The 13792-nt window shown below is 38.1% G+C and overlaps 1 protein-coding gene across 2 annotated transcripts in view; it reads right to left on the minus strand.

The window, feature by feature from the left end:
* The window catches only part of KIAA2026 (KIAA2026 ortholog), a 95715-nt gene that overhangs the window by 54254 nt on the left and 27669 nt on the right, over positions 1-13792 (minus strand). The gene's annotated exons all lie outside the window — the stretch shown is intronic.

The raw sequence follows: 13792 nt of genomic DNA on the forward strand, positions 1-13792 counted from the left end.
AACTCGAGGACAGCTTTCTCTCAGAGGTGCTCCCAGCATTGCCTGGACACTGAGAAGTGGGGCCTCTGAGGGCAGGACTGAGAGCAGCCATAACTGCTTGCTCCGCCCTGTTGATCCCTTGGGACCCTGCCCAGCCCAAGCTGTCCAGGGAGGCTTTTGCATATGAAAGGCCCAGCCTTTTGCAATCTGATAATTACCTAACAAACTGCAGCTGGCCCAAGGCCCCACGGCAACTTGCATTCCTTCACAGCTGGCTTCTGCTGGGTAGCCTCAGGCAGAGGCTGGATTAGCACCTCCTTAGAGATCCATTCTCCCACTGTAGAAACAGCTGATTCTCACAGCCAATTGGCCTGGAGATCAACCCCTCCCAGTGTTACCTACAACAATCAAGGCTTAACTACAACAACACTGTGCACAAAGCCCACAAGGGGGTGCACCAAGAGTGTCCACCTCCGGTAATTGGGGAGGCTGAGCCACTGGACCCTATAGGACACCTAGCACACAAAGCCACTCAACCAACACAGGGAAGCATAAAAAATGCGGAGACAAAGAAAAAGGACACAAATGACAGAAATGGAGGAAAGCAAACTACTGGATATAGAATTCAAAACCACACTTTTAAGGTTTTTCAAGAATTTTCTAGAAACTGCTGATAAACTTAATGAGACCCTCAAAAAGTCTGGTGAGACTGCCGATAAATGTAGTGAGACCCTCAAGAAATCTAGTGATACCCTAGAGGTTATGATAAAGGACCAACTAGAAATTAAGCATACACTGACTGAAATAAAGAATATTATACAGACTCCCAACAGCAGACCAGAGGATCGCAAGGATCAAGTCAAAGATTTGAAATACGAAGAAGCAAAAAACACCCAACCCGAAAAGCAAAATGAAAAAAGAATCCAAAAATACGAAGATAGTATAAGGAGCCTCTGGGACAGCTTCAAGCGTACCAACATCCAAATTATAGGGGTGCCAGAAGAAGAGAGAGAGCAAGATATTGAAAACCTATTTGAAGAAATAATGACAGAAAACTTCCCCTACCTGATGAAAGAAACAGACTTACAAGTCCAGGAAGCACAGAGAACCCCAAACAAAAGGAATCCACAGGGGACCACACCAAGACACATCATAATTAAAATGCCAAGAGCAAAAGACAAAGAGAGAATCTTAAAAGCAGCAAGAGAAAGACAGTCAATTACCTACAAGGGAGTACCCATACGACTGTCAGCTGATTTCTGAACAGAAACTTTGCAGGCCAGAAGGGAGTGGAAAGAAATATTCAAAGTGATGAATGCCAAGAACCTACACCCAAGATTACTTTATCCAGCAAAGCTATCATTCAGAATTGAAGGTCAGATAAAGAGCTTCACAGATAAGAAAAAGCTAAAGGAGTTCATCACCACCAAACCAGCATTATATGAAATGCTAAAAGGTATCCTTTAAGAAGAGGAAGAAGAAGAAAAAGGTAAAGATACAAATTATAAACAACAAATACACATCTATCAACAAGTGAATCTAAAAATCAAGTGAATAAATAATCTGATGAACAGAATAAACTGGTGATTATAATAGAATCAGGGGCATAGAAAGGGAATGGACTGACTATTCTTTGCGGGGAAAGGGGTGTGGGGGATGCAGGAAGAGACTGGACAAAAATCATGTACCTATGGATGAGGACAGTGTGGGGGGGGTGAGGGCGGAGAGTGGGAGGGGAACCGGGTGGAGGGGAGTTATGGGGGGAAAAAAGAGGAACAACTGTAATAATCTGAACAATAAAGATTTAATTAAAAAAGAAAATAATTCAGTACAAGCAAAAAGTTATGTGTCTGTGTTAATCAGTTTTATCATATAATAAATATATCATAAATATATTATATCATATAATATAAAGAAGTTGCATTACACAACTAGAAAATAAACTGGCTATATTATGTAGCCCTAAAATTAGAATTATGAATATGAGATATAAAATCAAAAGTATCAGAACACAACAAAGTACTTAACAAACAATAGCAATAATAAAAATATGCAAAAAATAAAAATAAAAGTATGCATACATTGGACAAGGGCATTACAGCATTTCAAAAATAAATGACTCCTAGATTGATTATGGGTGTTTTTTTCCCCCTTAAAAACATTTCTTTACTGACACTGCTACAAAATCTTATTTAAAAATTTTAAATTATGTGAAAAGACAGATGTAAATCTTTTTGATACTGTATTAGGCAGTGTGTTCTTAGACATAACACCAAAAGCACAAGCAATAAAAGAAAAAAATAAAGGGGACATCATCAAAACTAAAAGCTTCTGTACTGTGAAAAGACAACCCACAGGCGAAAATTTTTGTAAACCATATATCTAATAAGAGATTTGTATTTAGAAAATATAAGGAACACTTACAACTCAATAATAAAAAGATAAATAACTGGATTAAAAAAAATAAAGGCAAAGGATCTCAATAGACATTTCTCCAAAGAAAGTATACAAAAGAACAATAAGCACATGAAAAGATGCTCAACATTGTTATCCATTAGAGAAATGTATATCAAAACCACAATAAGATACTAATTCATACCCACCAAGATGACTATAATGAGAGATAAGTATTGGTAAAAAGGTAGAGAAATTGGAAACTTTATACACTGTAAAGGGTTCAGCTGCTTTGGAAAACAGTGTAGCAGTTCCTCAGAAGTTTAAGATTACCATGTGATCCAGAAATTCTACTCCTAGGTTTATACCCAAAAGAAATGAAAAGTTATGTCCACACAAAAACCTGTATGTAAATGTTCATAGTAGCATTATTCATAATAGCCAGAGTGGAAACACGCCAAATGTCTGTCAACACCTGAGTGGATAAATAAAATGTGGTATATCCACACAATGGAATATTATTTGGCAATAAAGCAAACGAAGTGCTGATACATGCTACTGAACATGGATAACCTTGAAAACATGATACTAGGTGAAAGAAGACATCCACAATATGTAGTTACATATTCTGTAACTACATTTATATGAAATGCCCAGAAGTCTACAGAGACAGAAAGTAGATTAGTAGTTTCCTAGGATTAGGGAAGTCAGGGATAATGGAGAGTGACAGTTAACAGTCTTTTTAGAGTGATGAAATGTTTTAAAATTGATTGAAGTGATGACTATACAACTTTGTGAATATACTAAGAATAACTGATTTTTACACTTTAAATAGGTAAATTGTATGGTGTATAAATTTTATTTCAAGAAAGCTGTATAAGATAAATTAAATCATATGAAGTTTGGGGGGATTAGGATACAACAAATGGGGGAAAATATAATAATTTATCTTATTCTTGATTTTGAAAAGTGAGAATGCTTCTTCTAGAAATGATGTATAAAAACACTGAAATGTGACTAATTCTTGGGCTTTATATGAAAACCCAGGTATAATGTCTGACACTGGCTATTTTCTATACTATCATATTGTAATTTGTTAAAACAAATACATAGTAAGACACTATTTTAGCAATATCAGGATGTTCTCTTTCACTGAACATGCCTACATTTACCTTTTTGACTGAGAGGTCACATTACAACTACCTTGCTATAACAGATACAACAAATTATTTGATCAAATGGTCCTAGTTCATTAAAAATATTAACTGTCGCTTGTGATTTGACATTTATATATACGATGACATCTGAACACCCAAACAATGCTACATTTGATAAAATTTAATTTTCTTCAAATGTACTTATAATTTTGAAGAGTTTTAACTTCTCACTGAATGGGGGTTAGTTAAGGTGGGCTGGCAGAATCAAGCTTCCTGATACAAAGCTGGGACTCAAAAGCCCACATAATCAGTAGAAAAATATACTAGAAACATTAGTCTCTTCCCCTGTCCCCAATTAGGGGACTGCAAGGAAAACTGTTTTCAAATAGAAGTGGTAAATGGAAGGGGGAAAAAAATCTCTCTTAAGAATTTATGCCTGGCCAGCATGGCTCAGTGGTTGAGTGTTGACTTATGAATCAGAAGGTCACAGTTCTGTTCCAGTCAGGACATATGCCTGGGTTGCAGGCTCAATCACCAGTGTAGGAGGCAACCAATCAATGATTCTCTCACATCATTGATGTTTGTCTCGCTTTCTCTCTCTCCCTCCCTCCCTCCCTCCCTCCCTCTCCTTTCCTTTCTAAAATCAGTAAAAATATATTTTTAAAAAAAGAATTTATAGCCATAAGTTTACTCTTATGTGGATTTTTTGCCCACATTCACATTTTCAGGGTGCTCAGAAAAACATCACACTAAAAAATGAGTTTAATGTGGTCTCATTCCAAAACTGTTGACAGCTATTTGACCAGAAAAAAAAAAATTAAATCTCTTAAGGAAATGCACCTTAGTTCTAGATTTTCAGAAACTCCTCTCATACACTCACAGGAAACAAGTTCATAGTCAAAGATACATAATACTCCCTCTGTCCCATAATAATAGTAGCAAGTGAATATTTAAATGGGAATTATTGGCAAATGCAGCTGTAAGTTATGTTGTAGCACAAAATTGCGAAGCCTTCTATCAAAATCAATGTTTCATGACATCTGTCATTTGTTTTGACACATCTTTCAATTTTTAGGTTAATCTAATTATTACAAATTATAACTATTTTTCTAATTTCATCCGCTGATCGAAATCAATTGTTTTATTCCAGTTGAATATAACCCATTGTAAAAGTAAGATGAAAAAAAGAGTTTTCAAGCAAAGATTGAGTTGCGATTGTCCAGTTCTTGATGCATCAAGAGAAAAAGGAAAAGTTGCAGAAAGGTGCAATTACGTTAGCTGCAAAACAATTTAAGTGCAACAGAATGACCATATCAAGAATTTGGAAATGTGCTTCCGAAAATAATTGTCAACGAGAATCTTATGCTAATGTTGATTCTTTGAAAAAACAAAACTGTGTACGTAAATGCAAAGATTATGGAGAAAAACTTGAAAAGCTTAGACATATTCCTCTTAGCAGAAGAGGCACCATATTAGCCTTTGATAATATTTCTCCCGAAATACTGGATAATACGTTTCTGTCACTTCAACAACTAATGCTGGAAGCAATGAAGAACGATGGCTCCAATAATTTTAAGCTCACGCATACAGGGAAAGCAAAGCTTCGCGGCCAAGGGATCCAACCTACAAGTTTAAAATGCAGTAACGAAATTATTGAAAAATCCAGAAATATCTGAACACTCAAAATAAAAATTAGGAGTACTATTTTTAATTTATTGTTTAATTTAATCTAGTTTTTTTTATAATAAATGTTGCGTTCTATATTTGTTTTCTTTTGCTACTATTATTATGGGACAGAGGGAGTATCAAAGGAAATAAGGTACTATGAGGACAGGAAAAAATATGTATATATGGCCCACCAAAAACTTTAGATATAGAAATTACAGGACATGGAAAATAAAATGTTTAGTACAAAAAAATTTAAAACATGGGTAAAGTGGAAGAGATTATTAAAAACAACAAAGCAGTTTGAAAAAGAACTAAAGAGAACATGCAGATATAAAAAATATAAAAATTAGTTCTGGCCAGGTGGCTCAGTTTGGTCCTGTGCACCAAAAGGTTGTGGGTTCAATTTCCAGTTGGGTGCATGGGGGAGGCAACTGATAGATATTTCTCTCTCTCGCTCTTGCTCTCCCTCTCTCTTAAAAGAGGAAAGAAAAAAATCAATTAAAAAATATCCTTGGGGAAGAATTTTTAAAATATACAAAAATTAAAAGAAAAAGATTTACAGTTATCTCCTCAGCAGCAATAATGAAAGCCAGCACAGACAATGGAATATCTTCAATGAACTTAAAAAATAACTACTGCCCTGCCAGTGTGGCTCAGTGGTTGAGCATTGATTGACCTACAAACCAGGAGGTCACGGTTAGATTCCCAGCACATACCTGGGTTTCGGGCTCAAACCCAAGTAGGTGATGTTCAGGAGGCAGCTAATCAATGAATCTCTCTCACCATTGATATTTCTCTCTCTCCCTCTCCGAAATCAATAGAAGTATTAAAATAATAAAATAAAAAGTTTAAAAAAATAACTATCAATGTAAATTTTCACTGAGAACAAAAACATCTTCAAAAATGAAGACCAAAAAATATATACTTTTCAGACAAAAACTCAACATCTGTGATAAAAGGAACCCCAGCTAAAGGAAATTCTAAAGGACATACATCAGCTAGAAGGACAGTAATCCTTTTCTGAAGACCAGAGATGAGAAAAGAGCAAAAAACTGGTAACAAGGTTAGTAATAGGCTGATCTATACAGATATAGCGTAAATAATGATAAAAATGTTTTGTGGAGTTTAAAAAAAGACAAGAAAAAATTAAAATCTACACTAATTAAAGAGAAACATGCAAATTGTCCCTCCCCTATGCCCACCAGCCAATCAGAGTGATATGCAAATTAACCCAACAAAGATGGCGGTTAATTTGCATACACAGGCCAGAGCAAGACTGAAGACAGCGTAGAAGAAAGCCAAGTGCTACAGAAGGAAGCTAAGCGGCAGAGAAGGGAACTGAGCAGAGGCAGCGGAGACGGGAGCGGAGCTGAGGCAGTGGACACAGGAGGGAGCAAGGCAGCAGAGACAGGAGGGAGGGAAGCAGGCAGAGGAGGGAGGGAGCAAAGTGGCGGAGATGGGAGGGAGCGAGGAGGCAGAGGCGGGAGGGAGTGAGGCAGCTGAGATGGGAGGAAGCAAGGCAGCAGAGACGGCAGCTGCCTCTGCTTCACTCCAGCCTCAGGAAGCACTATTCTTGCAGGAATAGGCCCAAGAAAGCCCTATTCTTGCAGGAATCTTCCTGCAATGGGCCTCTAGTACATTATAATAATAGCAAATAAGCTGGGGGGAAAAATTATTAGAGTTAAGTGTTCCAAGATCCTTGTACTAATCAGGAAGAAGGTAAAAATACTAATTTTAGGCTTTGATAAGTTAATAATGAATGTGAAAATTTCTAAGGTAGCTACTAAAATAAGAGACTTTATAGCATTAAAGTTTAGTGGAGATGGAAATATGAGAGAAAAAAGTAATAATCAAAAGTGGTAGGATGCATCCAAAGTATTGTTGAGGAAAATTTTATAGATTAAAATGTATATTTAGTTTAAGAGGAAAAGTTGAAAATCAAATATATGTGATTTTTAAGAGGAAAAAAAATAACTAGAAAAATAACAGCAAATCAAATCCCCAAAGATGGAAAGATGAAAATAAAAAGCAGAAATCAATGAGCTAGAAAACAAACATATGATAGAAAATAATCAAATCCAAAAGTTGGTTCTTTAAGAACATTAATAAAAACAATAGCCCTGCAGCAATATTGCTCAAAACACACACACACACACACACACACACACACACACGCCCACACACAACCAATAACAAAAATGAAAATATGCATGTCCTATAGATCCTATAGGTATAAATGATATAGAATGATATTATAAGCAACTTTTGCCAAGAAACAATTTAAATGAAATACACAACTTTTATAGAAAACAAAATTAACAAAACTGACACAAAAAGAATGAAAATAAAATTAATTCTGTATTTATTAAAGAAACAATATAACTTTAAAACTTTCCCCCATAGAAAAATTGGGGTCTTAAAGCTTAACTTCACTACAAGAATTCACCTCAAAATTTTCAGTTAATTAAATTATTAGGAACAAAATATAAAAGATATGTTAAAGAAGTAAAAGAGGGGATTAAAATACAAAATAACAAGAAATTATCAGAAAACTTCAAAGAACTTTTGGATTTGAATTTGGCATTGGTAGATTTGAAAAAGAAAAAAAAGGAATTTCTAGATGTTAAAAAACAACAAACACAAAAATAAAATACTCAATGTATAGGTTACATAGCTGATTGTGCACAGGAAAAGTATGTGGGGCCAAAGGAATTTCAAAGAATTCAGTTTCAAGAAGCAAAGATACAGAATATAAAAAAGATATATAAAGACAGAAGGACAAATTAAATCCAACAAGCAAGCAATTGGAGCTCCAAAAAATAAGAATACATAAGAAGAGTTGACAAAGGACTTGTACGCATGCATATTAGCGTAACCAATGGACACATACACTGGGACGGTGGGGGCTTGCCCGGGGTGGGAATGGCTGGGGTGGGGGCAATTGGGGAAAAAGGAGACATACGTAAAACTTTAGACACAAAAAAAAAAAAAAGGAGAAGAAGAAGGGCTGAAGAGGGGTGATGATACCAATATTTGAAGAGATAATAGATGAGAATTTTCCAAAATTGGTGAAGGACACAAATTCTCAATTCAGGAAGCCCAAGAAAATAAACTGAAAAAAAAAACTATATTTAGGCACATTACAACATTACAATCTACACTAATAAAAGAGAAAAATGGTAATTGGCGTACGACCGCTACCCTTCCCATTGGCTAATCAGCATATCCTTATGCAAATTAACTGTCAGCCAAGATGGCGGCCGGCAGCCAGGCAGCTGGAAGCGAACATGAGGCTTGCTTGCTCCAGTGACTGCAGACTCCAACGTTCCCCGCCTGACTTGCCGGCCTCTGAGCTGGCAGTTTGAAACATTCTAACAAATATAGCTGGCTGGGATCTCAGAGCTGAAGTTATACATTGTTTCGATTATAGAACGGCAAACAAACCAGCAGCGGAAGCCTCAGAGCTAGAGCCAGAGCTAAAGCTGGCCCAGAATAAAATAAAAAAAAAAGAAAAAAAGGAGTGGTTGGGAGCTTCCGACAAAACCGCCAGCCTGAAAGCAGCCCTCAGCCCCTCACCCAGACTGGCCAGGCACCCCAGTGGGGACCCCCACCCTGAAGGGTGTGTGACCAGCTGCAAACAGCCATCATCCCCTCATCCAGGCTGGCCAGGAACCCCAGTGGGGACCCCCACCCTGATCCAGGACACCCTTCAGGGCAAACCAGCCAGCCCCCAGGCCTCTATCCTATATAGTAAAAGGGTAATATGCCTCCCAGCACCGGGATCAGCAGAGCCTGGAGGCCTCCTGGCACCAGATCAGCATGACAGGGTGCAGCGCCCAAACCCCCTGATCGCCCTGCGGCTCTGTGTGTGACAGGGTGTGGCGTCCCAACCCCCTGATCGGCCCTGCTCTGTGTGTGACAGGGGGTGGCGCCCCAACCCCCCCCCCCCCCCACGGGCCCTGCTTCTGTGTGTGACGGGGTAGAGCCATAACCTCCCCATCGGCCCTGCCCTGAGTGTGACAGTGGCGGCACCCCAACCCCCTGATCAGACCTGCTCTGTGGGTGATAGAGGGGCGGCGCCCCAACCCCCTGATCCGCCCTGCTGTGTGTGTGACAGGGGGCGGTGCCCTAACTCCCCTACATGCCCTACTCTGTGCATGACAGGGGGGAGCTCCCCAACCCCCTGATGGGCCCTGCTCTGTGCATCACAGGGGGTGGCGCCGCAACCTCCCCATTGACCCTGCCTTGAGTGTGATAGGGGGTGGTGCCCCAACCCCCCAATCAGCCCTACCCTGAGCGTGACTGAGGGTGGCATCGCAACCTTCCAATCCGCCCTGCTCTGTGCATGACAGGGGGTGGCGCCCCAACTCCCCAATCAGCCCTGCTCTGAGCCCGACCAGGGGCTGCACCTAGGGATTGGGCCTGCCCTCTGCCACCCAGGAGCAGGCCTAAGCCAGCAGGTCATTATCTCCCGAGGGGTCCCAGACTGCGAGAGGGCACAGGCCGGGCTGAGGAACCCCCCTTCCCCCCCGAGTGCACAAATTTTTGTGCACCGGGCCTCTAGTCCATATAATAAAAGGCTAATATGCAAATTGACTGAATGATGGGATAACATCCCCGGAGGGCTCCCAGACTGCTGGAGGGCGCAGGCTGGGCACGATTTTTGTGCACCGGGCCTCTAGTAAAACAATAAAATATCAAAGATAAAAAAAACTCTTACTCTTAGAGAGGAAAAAATTACATATACAGAAATGACAAAAAGGTAGAGAAATTTTTCAGTAGCAACAAAGTAAACCAGAAGCAATAACTAGCATTCATAGACGAGGACATTTTCAATCAAACAAAAAACAGAACTGATTCTAACTAAAGTAACAACTTCTTCTAAAGTGTCTTCTGTTACCCAAGATGAAATAACCAGGAATCAGATTTACTTTCCCATCTGAACCAACAACAACAAAAAAACCCTGAAAAAATAGATATAACAATGGTTTTCAAAAAACTAACCATCAAGCAAAGGATAGTGATTCTCTGAGAGAAACAGATAGGTGAGCCTAACAACTGCTGCAGCTGACTGAGAGAACTTCGAGGCCATGACATAGGAAGGAAAACCCAGGTGAGCCCACCAGACTTCTTGAGTTGAGAAGGAGCCAACAGTCCATATCTACACCAAGGCAGCTAGGGTCTGCAGAACACAGTACCAAACAACAGGAGAGCTGCATAAAGTGAAAACACCAAAGATGTACAGATGGTCCCTCTTGAATATTCAGCATATTGATTAGTGCACACATGTAAAAAAACAACACAAGGCTAAGTGGGAGGGGAGGGGGGGAGAGACACCCAAAATATTAGAAAACATAGTGTTTATTCCCACCAGCCATACTAGAAAAACCTCATAATGCATAGGACACTGGGTAAAATAGGAAAGTCATGCCTTGATAGCAAAGAATAACTTAGTCCTAGACTGAACAGAGCATTCTCTGGACCAGTGGTTCTCAACCTTCCTAATGCCCCGACCCTTTAATACAGTTCCTCATGCTGTGGTGACCCCCAACCATAAAATTATTTTCGTTGCTACTTCATAATTGTAATTTTGCTACTGTTATGAATCGTAATGTAAATATCTGATATGCAGGATGTATTTTCATTGTTACAAATTGAACATAATTAAAGCATAGTGATTAATCACAAAAACAGTATGTAATTATATATATGTTTTCCGATGGCCTTAGGCAACCCCTGTGAAAGGGTGGTTCGACCCCCAAAGGGGTCGCGACCCACAGGTTGAAAACCGCTGCTCTAGACCTAAGTAACAAATCATAAAAGATACAAAATGATCCAACTGTTTATAAGTAACAACTACATTTCAGAAAAAAGCTCAAGAAAGTTTATAGGAATATAAAAATACCTGGCACCCATCAATATAACACTCACAACATTTGGCATCCAAACCAAAACTACCAGGCATACAATGAAGCAGAAACTCATTACCTATAATGAGGAGAAAAATCAATCAATGAAAACTGACCCAGAAAAGAAACAAATGCTAGATAAGCAAATAAAGTATTCATTGAAAGTAATCCATATGGTCAAAAAGTTAAGTAGAGACTTGTAAGATATAAAATAGACCCAAATCAAACTTTTAGATATGAAAACTAAAATGAAAATATACTGAATGGGACTACTGGCAAATTAGGTGTGGCAGAAAAAAAGGTTAGTGAACTTGAAGATAGTAATAGAAACTATCCAAATTTCTATAGTAGATACTTCAGGGGGAAAAAAAAATCACAGGAAGAAGTTCTAAAATGCAAAAAGGATTGGAGAACAAATCAATTATTAATCATGTGGATAAAAAAACATTATAAAAAGACAGCAATAATTGCCTAGTTTGGAGGTAAAAATGAGACAGAGCCAAATTATTAATCAACAATAATATGTAAGATAGATGAGGAAGAAGAGATCATAATTAACAGAAATTGAGCATGTAAGTTCCAAATTTAAAGAGAACTCAATCTTCATCTTCTACAGGTCAATGTCATAGATAATGCCAAATTGAAAAATGAAGAAACAGCAATATAAGCATGCACTGTATTTAGAAATGTGGAAATAATTACTAGAAGAAATGGCTAAAAGTTAAAAGTAGGTATTTCTAAGTCACAGACTTGCAGGTGAGTTGAAGTGAGGCTACCGCCTTTCATTAGAGTCCTTTGAGGATACAAAATGGTGAAAGCATGCACACCACTCCTTAAGAGTTTACAAAATATAAATAGGAGCTTTAATCCAAAATAATCCATTAATTTAGGAACTAATGCAATGTATGCAAATTAATGGCATGAAAAGGGAAAGCAATACATGTATTTACATTTTCTAAAATGAGTAATATATAATACTGTATTTTAGAAAAACCAACCATTCAGATTAAATGTTCAGTCACGCTTCTTTCGTAGGTGTCAACAAAAGAATCTTGTCTGGTTCATTAAAGCAAAAAAGGAATTTATTTAAAGATTAGTAGAGAGCTTACTAAGCTGTTAAGGATCAGAGAGCCAAATTTATAGAAGATACGAATATGTAAATCCCAACCACACTTTGGAAGCTTCTCCAGGAAATACTAGACTTCCACCACTACTTGGCACCTCTGATACTAGAAACCTAGAACAATCAAAAGTTCCCACCACCACCTGTGCCAAAAAGTAAACTCCCCTGCCCAAGACTGCCACCTGATGTTGCTCCTGTGCAATATCAAGTGTGAAGTATATGACTGGACACATTCCTCTACCTTAGTTGTGAGTATAAGAATACAAATTTTCTGGCGTCTTTGGGAAGTTAGGACTTGTAATATGGGATATTACCAAAATGTAGGGAAGATGTTCAAAAATGCTTGGTGGTCCACAAATAATGAATGTTTACTTTATTAAGTCAGTGTTATTTAATGTTATAGAGGATTTGAAAATCAATCATAAGTCATAGTTTTATTTCACAAAAAATTTTGTTTTAAATCGTGATTTCCAAATCAATAAAATACCAATTAAGTTTAGACAAATACATGAAACAAGAGTATTAAAAACACACACACTATTTCAACTGGTAAACCAAATAATTTTGCGAAAAAGAATGGTGAATAGATCCACTATTTTTAATACAGCTAAAGTAGACTTTACTGATCAAAACTGCTACCTAGTAATGTCATATTCCACATTAAAAGAAATTTACTTCATGAGAGCTAACTTTTGATTATAACCAAATTTTTTTAAACTAAAGTATTATATACTTTCCTGCTTATTAAACGAGGCATATAAAATGTAATTTAATTTTCTGTAATGGCTCAAGGTCACCATTATAAACAGAATGCAGTGTTGTCATAAGTAGCTTAATGACTATTTCAGCAACTATAAATTAACTAGCCCTTTCAGTTCATTTTCCCAGAACTCTGACTTGTAGTGTTGCTGTCTCCTAATTCAATAGTGCCTCTCTATACCAATCAGCCTCAAGAATGCCTGCTGTCCTATATGCATTTACCTGAACATGGCAAGACTAACAAGCCATATTCAGTATTTATTCCTCTTTGTTCAACACACACCATCTGCCATCTCCAATGCTGTCCAAATAAAGACAGCAATGAAGGAATGCCAGGATTTTTGCAATCTGATATTTTTTAAAAATTACTGCCCTGGCTGGTGTGGCTCAGCAGTGGAGCGTCAGCCCAAGCATTGAAGGGTTGCAGATTCGATTCCAGGTAAGGGCATGTAGCTGGTTTGCAGGTTCATTCCCCAGCCCCAGTTGGGGCTGGGTGTGTGTGGGAGGCAACCAATCGATGTGTCTCTCTCACATAGATGTTTCTCTCTCTCTTTCTTCCCCTCCCTCCCTTCCACTCTCTCTAGAAATCAATGGGCGGAATGGGGGAAGTGTCCTCGATTGAGGATTAAGAAAAACAAAACAAAACAAAACAAAAAACAACCACATTATTTTATGGCATATATTGTACAAAAAAGGAAAAATACTCTATAAAAATTAAAATACAGAGTGGGGATTCCCTTCCTTTACCTGGAACAGATCACAAATCAGAGACCTAATTATTGGACTTAAAATATCTTTTAAAA

This window comes from Myotis lucifugus, unplaced genomic scaffold (assembly GCF_000147115.1).
Source record: "Myotis lucifugus unplaced genomic scaffold, Myoluc2.0 scaffold_533, whole genome shotgun sequence".
NCBI classification, from domain to species: Eukaryota; Metazoa; Chordata; class Mammalia; order Chiroptera; family Vespertilionidae; genus Myotis; species Myotis lucifugus.